The sequence below is a fragment of the Nicotiana tabacum genome, chromosome 20 (assembly GCF_000715075.1).
Source record: "Nicotiana tabacum cultivar K326 chromosome 20, ASM71507v2, whole genome shotgun sequence".
NCBI lineage: Eukaryota > Viridiplantae > Streptophyta > Magnoliopsida > Solanales > Solanaceae > Nicotiana > Nicotiana tabacum.
The window spans coordinates 12,300,511-12,310,288 of record NC_134099.1 but is presented as its reverse complement, the minus strand read 5'-3'; positions in this window follow the sequence as shown (position 1 = coordinate 12,310,288).

Genomic DNA, 9,778 nt, shown 5'->3' with positions numbered 1-9,778 from the left:
CGAGAGCAATTATTCTGTTTGGCATCATGGGTAATGAGACTCATAAAACGATAATAAATACTTCCGCCCGGTGACATTAATAAAGAATATTTCAAGGCATTAAGTGCACTGTCCATTATGAGGAATTTGTCATTTATGCTCACCATCACATCTTCATTAATGGCCCTCATAATTGATATTAAAGAAGAGCACGATCCTATGACCTAGTTCCCTAGACGTAGATACAAATAGTGAGCTCTGTTATTATTGTAAGGACACGAATTTTCTATAAACTAACACTGCAATCTATTCAAAGCTTCATATAATTTTGTCTTCTTATTTTCTGTTCTTATTACTGTTGCGTCGTGAGGCTTCACTGCCAGAATCTTTATTTTTGTCATTTAGTCTTCATATCAAGGGTAAATGTTATATACTTCTTCAATTATCTTATTATTTTAGGATAAAATTAATTCACTTGTCTAGAAACTACGTATAAATTCAACTGTATCGTTTTACGGGTAAACAGTTTGGCGCCCACCGTAGGGCGTAGATAGTCGTGTAATTAAGTTGATCCTTACCGTTTTCACTAACGTGTTTTGATTATTTTGACTTAGAAAAAATCATAAGAAATGGAAGATAACGGTGTTAACAACACACACAATCCCGAGGTTCGAGGATAGTAGCCTCATTTTGAGGATTTAATCAGTGATACCCGCAATAATGGGAACGATGCCACGCTAGTACACGACATGCGATATCCTCGACATGTTCGGTAGGTAACACTCGATGACGCTGAAGAGGGGCATGTTGTTGATGAGGTAAGGGTCCTATAAGAGCAACAAGCGATTATTCTGGGCCACCTCACGCGACAGAATAAGGTTATGACAGAGTTGAAGCATGCGTTATCTGGGGCTTCCAATAACACAAATAGGCGAGATACAGTTCTTCCTGATGCTCCCAAAAATCAAGCAATGCAGATAGTTGGATAACAACACCCTGAGGGGGGAGATCGGTTCTGATGGAGCTGGGTGAAGCAGATCCAGACCCAATAGTGGAAATGACTCCTTCAAAAATGAACTTTTACGGTTTATGAGAGGGATAGACACTCGCATGGACCAAATTTCGAGCGCACAACAAATGCTTAAAGGACCGAACTCAAAGAAATATACTCAGTTGCCATACAAATCGAGCGCTACACTAGAATTAATCTCGAAGCGGTTTAAAATGCTTGACGTACCAAAGTGTGATGGAACATCAGACCCTTAGGAACATATAACCACTATATGATGGCAGTAAAGGGAAATGATATAGCTGCTCATGAGATTGAATATATTTTGCTGGAGAAATTTGGAGAGACACTCACGGAGGAGTCTTGACGTGGTATTCAGTATTACTCGAGCATTCCATAGATTCATTTGATATGCTCGTAGATTTTTTTTATTAAGGCTCATGCTAGGGCCCGAAAGGTGTGGGCCCGAAAGGCTGGCATATTTAAAATTGCACGAGAAGAATCCGAGTTGCTATGAGAATTCGTTACCCGATTCATAAAGGAAAGGATGTTGCTACTGGTTGTTCCCAATGAATAGGCGACTGAATTATTCACCAAAGAACTGAATCCGAGAAGTTCAGATGCTTTCCCGAAACTGAAGCAAAGTTTGCTTGAGTTCCAAGCAACTACTTGGGTGGGCGTACACAACTGATATGTGTCAAAGATAATGATCAAAGATTATCAGGTTGCTTTTCCATCATCGGCGAAGGGATGGGAGAAGAATAATGAAAAATCAAAAGATGAGTTCGATGCGGATAAACAGTCTTCGAGGGGCCGATTTTTTCCCTACGAATGGATAGACGTCTGCAATAGAGGTTTTCGATCAAGAGATATATTCACTATGGATAGAAGGTCTGATCGCGGTCGAAACAATAGATCGTTGCAAGACAAGTAAGCACCAAGTTAGCGGGATCCTTCCTACCCCAGGCTATCAGAATACAATTTCAATGTGAACGTAGTAGAATTGGTATTCGCTATGAGAAACATCAAAGAAGCACTGTTTTCGAAGCCAATGAGATCCGATCCCGGCTAGAGGGATCCTAACCTGTAGTATGATTACCACGGGACGAATAGACACCAGACTAGGGACTGCTGACATCTCCGGGAAGAAGTGGCGACATTGTTAAAGAAGCGTCATCTTAGAGAATTCTTGAGTGACCGGGCTAAGAACAATTATAATCTTAAACGGGACAATGCGAAACCCTCGAAAGCATTGAAAAATCCCCCGTGTCTGACGGTCAACATGATCTTCGGGGGGAACAAGATCAACTCGGTCAACTTCTTGGTAGGAAAAAAGATGAAAGCATCAATAACCCATAGCAAGAGGCTCCAGGAAGTCACCGAAGACAATATCACTTTCACGGAGAAGGATACAGATGGATTGCTGCTGCCGTATAATGATGCACTGATAATTTCTTTAAATGTGCTAGATTTTAAAATTAAAACTGTTCTAGTGGATCGAGAAAGTTTGGCTAATATCATATAATGGAGAGTATTAGATCAAGCTAAACTCATCGGAAGCATTATTCTGGCCACAAAACTCCTCGCCGGATTCAACCTCACGAGCTTGACAATTGAGGAGAAATTTTGTTACCCATGAACGATGAAGGAGTGATGAAAATAACTCTTTTTGAAGTAGTAGATGGTGATATAGGACATAACATTATTCCTGAAAGACCCTGGTTGCACGAGATGAAAGTTTTACCATCATCAATTGTTGAAGTTTCCAACGGCTAAAGGAGTTAAACAGATAAGAGTGAGCAATCGGTGGCAAGAGAAATGAATGCATTTTTGTTCTCTATCAGCAAAGGGAAGGAACATGCGGCAGAGCATCTACGGGAACCGGCGCCCTCTCCCGAATCGGATGAAGTTATCCAGGGGTAGAAGCATCATAATCTTATCAGGTGCCAAGGTATTTATCGGTTCCAGAAGAAACGGACACAACAAAATCCATAACGGAAGAGATCGAGCAAGTTGCATTGTTTGAAGAGTTCTTAGAAAGGAAATTCTACTTGGGAACATGACTACACCCCAAGCTTTGGTGTGGCTTTATTGAATTTCTTAAATCTAATAACAATTGTTTTGCATGGTCGCATGCGGATATGACAGGTATCCCGATGGAGGTAGCTGTACACAAGTTAAGTATGGATCCCAACATACCTCCAGTAAGACAAAGGAAATGCCGTATTCTTAAAGCCCGAAATAAATTCGTCAAAGAAGAGGTAACTCGCTTACTTAATATCGGTTCAATCTGAGAGGTAAAATATTCTGACTGGTTAGTTAATGTAGTCATAATTCCTAAGAAGAACAACAAATCTCGCATGTGTGTAGATTATAAGGATTTAAATAAGGCATGACCGAAAGACTCGTTCCCACTGCCAAATATCAATGAAATTATCGATGCGATGGTCGTGCACGAGTTAATGAGCTTTCTCGATGCCTATTCCGAGTACAACCAAATTAAGATGAACCCAGATGATTATGAAAATACTTCATTCATAACAATTTTGGCACATATTGCTATAATGTATTCCCTTCAGATTGAAGAATGATCGCAGCGGACTCAAACTGAGGAAGAGTGGGCACTAATACTTTTACCCAATAGCGGTATCGGGGTCAATTTTCCACAGGGAACTTCAATTTGGAGTTGCGTGTTTGTATAGTCTAGGATTATGTTTTAGCTCCTAATTGATCTTCTAACATTTTTGGTTTTCTTTTGATTAATAGCTACAATTTATCAACTACAATTGTAAAACTAAGTTATGCTAAAATTATGATTCTAAGTTGTATGCAATATAGAGAAAGGCACTAGGGTCGTGGCATGTACCTAGGTGGTCAACTAACAGGTAGAGATTCCTAATGCAAGAATGATGACTATGGGACTTATGCTATAACCGTTGCATTTTTGCACTCACTCTCACACCTCTCGGTAGAGAGAGTGATTTTGCCCAATTGACTTTCTCGAGACCAATTGGGTAGGCCAATTTGCCCAAGCAACTTATGGTTCAAGTTGGGTAATTACTCTCTCGAGGTTTAACCCGTTAATTGGGACTACCATTCTCATGGGTCCATCCCAATTCCTTGTTGGAATTAATCTTGGGGTCATAGACTCTCTTTCTCAAGAAGAGTCAAGACTTACTAAGCTAGACTTAGTATTTGCAACCACCAAATCTTAATAAAAACATAAGATTAATTCAAATAACAAATACCCAACATCATTCATGCACTAAACAATCACACCCATTAATTACCCACACTAGGGTTGAGCCACAACCCTAGCTAATGGGTTTAGCTAGCCATAATAGAAACAAAAATTGAAGAAATAATAGATGAAATTGACATAACAATTAACTACAATGTTAATCTACTCAAATCCATGTTAATACTAGAAGAAATTGCCCAAAATAGGCTAAAAATCATGAAATCCCGAGTTCAGCTACTCTATGCTCTCAAAACAGATTTGGAAAAACTACTGCTAAAAAGTAAAATGTTCTATTTATACTACACAGGAAAAACCGGATAAAAATACCCCTGAGGGTCTGGCGCTGATCCCGCACAAATGACGCATGGCCGTATAGGGGTTTGGGCCTTCATATCTTGCTTCTAGCATTGGGGGGGGGGGAGGGGGCGCGGACCGCACAAAAGTGACGTGTGGCTGCGTGAACTTCATCCACGCAGACTGCACTGATTAGGTGCGCTGTCGCGTGGGATTTTACCTTGAATGATTGAGTCTCTGATACTCTTAGGCGCGGACTCCGTAAAAAGGGGCGCGGACTGCGTGAAAATGGGTCGCAGACCGCGCGAAAAGAGGCGCGGACCGCGCAGCTTGACGTGAAGATATCATGACCTCTGAACTTTCCTGCACGGCCGCGTGGCAGAGCAGTGCGAACCGCGCAGGTTGAACTTGAAGATGTCCAGCTTCTAAACTCTCCTGCACGGCCGCGTGACAAAACAGTGCGGACCGCGCAGGTCCTTTTGATCCCCCCTTTCAGTTGTCTTTTGACACTTGGCAGATTTCACTCCTTTTTGAGCCGATCTTTAGTATTTGTCATCTTGTCGCTCAAACCTGCAATCCGGCGCAACTTGTAAGCATTTTGGGACTAATTTCTGGCAGTTAATGCACAAAGCTTAGGTAAGAATGGGTATAAAACATGTAGGAATCACAGTTATCAACTCCCCCAAACTTAAACCTTTGTTTGTCCTCAAGAAAATAAAATGAGACCTACCCTTCAATGGACAACACTCGAGTAATTCCTGTTTATCCTAAAATAATCTCAACAAGCATCAACTGGGACTAACAATTGCCCTCAATGCGAATGCATCATTAACACATTAAACTTTGCAAACTTGTGGATCAAGTGCGACGCAAGAACATCAAGAGTTGACACATTTTATCAAGGAACCTTTCTCAATTTCTTTGGTCATTGTGGAACTCAAATTCACACATCCTCGACTTTCCCTGAGTGAACCTCACCTTTTAGAGTATTTTCACACAAATCGAGGTGAATGGACTTCTCTCTCATCTCTCACAAAGAAAAGGCCCTAACTCCGTCTCTAAGTACCATATGCTTGCCCCTTATGTAAGTATCCACTAATGTAGGCTTCCCTCAACTCAAGATCATATATGGCTTTTGAGGAGTCATGAAGGCTTTGGGTAAAGGTAGGACGTGTTTTTGTTCAAATGGGTTCAATCTTCCCTCAAACACTTCTTTTGATTTATTTTGGCACACTTTCTTGACTCAATTGAGTAATTCACTTCTCTCAAGGGGTTAGAGGGACGCATTGTCACTCTTTCTTTTGCAATTCAAATCCTTTCTCCTTTTTATCCCTTTTCCACACCTTTTTCACCTTTTTGTTGTCCTTGGATTCCCTTTTCGGTTCTTATTCATTTTTGTCTTTCTTTTGTCTTTTTGTCTTTTTCATTGCCTTCCTTTTCCTTTGCTTTTGTGCCTTTTTACCACATTGATGCCTTTCTTGTCTCTCCCCCCCCCAAACTTAGACATTTGCCATTTACTCAAGGGAAAATTTGGGTGCCAAGAGAGGGTTTAGTTAACAACGGGTATATGCTTGTAGCTTGGTTCATGAACAAAAAAGGTTTAAGGCTCAAAGGGGTTGAACTAGGGATTATTTCATTGGTAGGTCATGGAAATTGTTCAAATTTTGCATTTTGGATCAAGGAGAGCCTATAATCACGTCTCAAGTCAAGTTCCACCTATGATTTCGCCTCAACAAACATTCAGGGCAAGTTCTAGACCATCGGCTCGGTACTTGGGCTCACGATTCAAATTCTCACTACACACACTCAAGGATTGCCTAAGACGGAATCGAGGTCCCACAATGACCTTAGATATGATTCAAGCGCACAATGGCCCAAAATGACCACATGATGATTGTTTGGTCAACACAAGAGTCTCAAGGCCAGAACTTTCACCATCCTAAACACAACATAATGTCTTTGACCATAGGATCAAAGGCAAATGTGCTAGGTCCAAGTGAGGCTTTGCCTGAGGTACCCTTTACTATAAAAACATGAAAATCAAAAAAAGAAAAATAAAAAACGGACTCAAACCCTTAAGAAGGTTGTCATGCCATCTATCATTGGGAAGAGCCACCCGGTTCGCACAACATCTACCCTTGGAAAGAACCGTGGCATTAAGAAAACCAAGGGCTTATTGCAAACGCCAAAACAAGATAAAAAGTCTACGAGCCTCACTTTGCAACTAAGACGAAGAATTTTAACGAGAAATAGAAAAACATGCAACTAAAACGAAATATTTTATCGAAAAATAGAAAAACAAAATGAAAACCGAATGAATATGTACAAAAGGGGAGTAGAATATACAACCAGAGGGGAATGAATATATACATAAAATCTGAAGAGCATCTGGAATGAACAGTTATATACTAACCATCTACCAATCACTATTGTCAACAAGCTAAATGTAAAGATAATATGTACAGTAATCTAGCAGTTAATCAAAATAGTAGGGCCACACCCCCACGAATAAAATCTAGCATTGTCCCCAATGCTAACTACCAAATAAAACATCAAAAATCAGCAAAGGATATAGAGTGGCCCCTCAAGCCTTATCAAACTGGTCCCCAGCCTGCTGCTGTTATGCTGTTGGGACAGGTGTCTACTCCTGATCCGACTCATCAACTGGTAGAACTGAAGAGGGCTCAACATCTGCAGTACTAGAAGGGCCTACCTGAACTGGAGCCACCTTGATCACTATTCCCTCTGTGCTAGGGATCTTTCTCTTCTTCCTTGGACTATCCTCCTCTGCCTGTGGCTGCATTGTTGCTGGCTCTCCAGCTGGATCTCCAAATTGTAAGTCAAGTGGCATCTGATCCGCTAGCAGCTTGTCCACATCCACTCTCAATTGTGCAACTGACTCCTTGGAAGCTTTCTGCTTCCTTAGCTTCTTGTGCTCCCGAGCCAACTTTTCCAATGCCTTTCCATGTGCCCCAACCACCTTAGTCAAGGCATCCTGCGTCGCCATCATCTTTTCCTGGTTGGCCAGGATCTTCTTTAATGCATCCTCAATGGAGGAGCGAATCTCAACAGTAGCTGGTGCTCCCTGTGCCTGCACAACAGTGGTCAAAGTAGACAACTTGGATGTCGCAACTGACATCCAGTTGTTCAAACTAGCAAGGGAGTGAGTGAGCTGGTTGGCAGTGAACCGGTGAGTCTTTGATGAAGGAATCACCGGATCAACTGCGACAGATAGATCAGCTGTGGAGGAAGGGCCTGGGGGCAGTGCCTCATCAGTAGTAGGCTTAGGGGGCTGCTCAGTAGCAACTGGCTCTTCAGACTGGCCAGGTGCGGAGGAGGTAGAAGCTTGATTCTTTTTGCCTCTCTTTGGGTTCAGCGCGGACCGCATAAAAATGGCACGCGGACCGCGCTGAGAAGGTTCGTCATTGCACACAAGGGGCCACGCGGACCGTGCAAGAATGCTGCACGGCCGCGTAGGGCAAATATAACTGAGCCGGGATATTTTTCCATTAAGTCCCATTTTTGTTCATAATTTGAGTCCTAAGTGTCCCTACTCAATTAATTAACATGCATTTATTCCCCATGATTCAACCAAAACAATAAAAATCTAAACTAATAGTTAACTAAGAAGAAAAAGGACGAAAATAAGAAGTTATACTAGTAGGGAGTGATTAAAAGAAACAAAAATTAGGCTATGAATGAAATAAACAAGAGTTGTTACCAGGGATTAATGAGAAATCAACTAACTGAGCAACAGATGCGGATGTACAGTGAAATTTAAAGCTCCAGATGAAAATTTGCGAAAATGTTCAAATGAGGCCCAAGTCTTCTATTTATAGAAAAACCCTGGGGACTCACAACTTACCTACCAGCGCGGCCGCACGAAAATGGCCGCAGTCCGCGCTGGTTTTCATTCCTTCACATTTGACTGCTCAGCCCACGCGGACCGCATTGTTTTGGTGCACGGCCGCGTGGAAGTTATCAGAGACTTGGTGATTTCAGCTTTTCCCACGCGGACCGCACTGCTTCGGACCGCAGCCGCGTAGGAATTTTATCAGAGAGCATGCTATTTTAAGTTTTCACATGCGGACCGCACAGCAAAGGATGCGGACCGCGTTGAATCTTCTATGAATGAACTCTCAGCTGCTCAAGCCCACACGGACCGCACTGCTTTGGTGCGCGGCCGCGTAGGCCATTATCAGGGACTGACCATTTTTTGCACTTTTGCCCTGAACTGGTTCAACATTATTCCCTGCAACACTTCAAAAATTATCAGCTCAAAAATCCTACTCTACAACAGAAAAACAAAGAAAAGGAAAAAAAAGGACATGGGTTGCCTCCCAAGAAGCGCTTGATTTAATGTCGCGGCACGACGCATGTTACCATCACAGTCATTTCAAATGAATGCGTGCCACCACGTGGCTGTCATCAATCTTTCCCAAACAGTGCTTGACACGATGCCCATTGACTCGAAAAACTTCACCATTTTTATTTTTGAGATCAATGGCACCAAAGGGAGTTACACCAACCACTTCAAAAGGGCAGCTCCACTTAGACTTCAGCTTGCCCGGAAATAACCTCAACCGGGAATTGAAAAGAAGAACCATGTCACCAACTTTGAATTCCTTCCCTCGGGCATACTTGTCATGAAGGTACTTCATCTTGTCCTTATACAAGGACGAGCTAGAGTAAGCATGAAACCTAAACTCATCAAGTTCATTCAATTGCTCAACCCGGAGATTTGCAGCTACATCCCATTCTAAGTTCAACTTTTTTAGAGCCCAAATAGCCTTATGTTCCAATTCTACCGAAAGATGACAAGCCTTCCCAAACACCAAATGATACGGCGATATACCAATCGGAGTTTTTAAAGCTGTACGATAAGCCCAAAGAGCATCATCTAATTTCTTCGACCAGCCGGTCCTATTTGCATTGACAGTCTTGGACAAAATACTCTTGATCTCATGGTTGGACACCTCAACTTGGCCACTCTCTTGAGGATGATAAGGAGTGGTCACCTTGTGATTTACCCCATACTTGGCTAGCAAAGAGTCAAAAGCCCGGTTGCAAAAATGAGAACCCCCGTCATTGATGATAGCACGTGGAGTGCCAAACGTCGTGAAAATACTCTTTTTCAAGAACGCCACCACACTTCGAGCTTCATTATTTGGCAAAGCTGTGGCCTCAACCCATTTCGACACATAATCAACCGCTACCAAGATGTAAGTGTTGCCACAAGAACTTACGAATGGTCC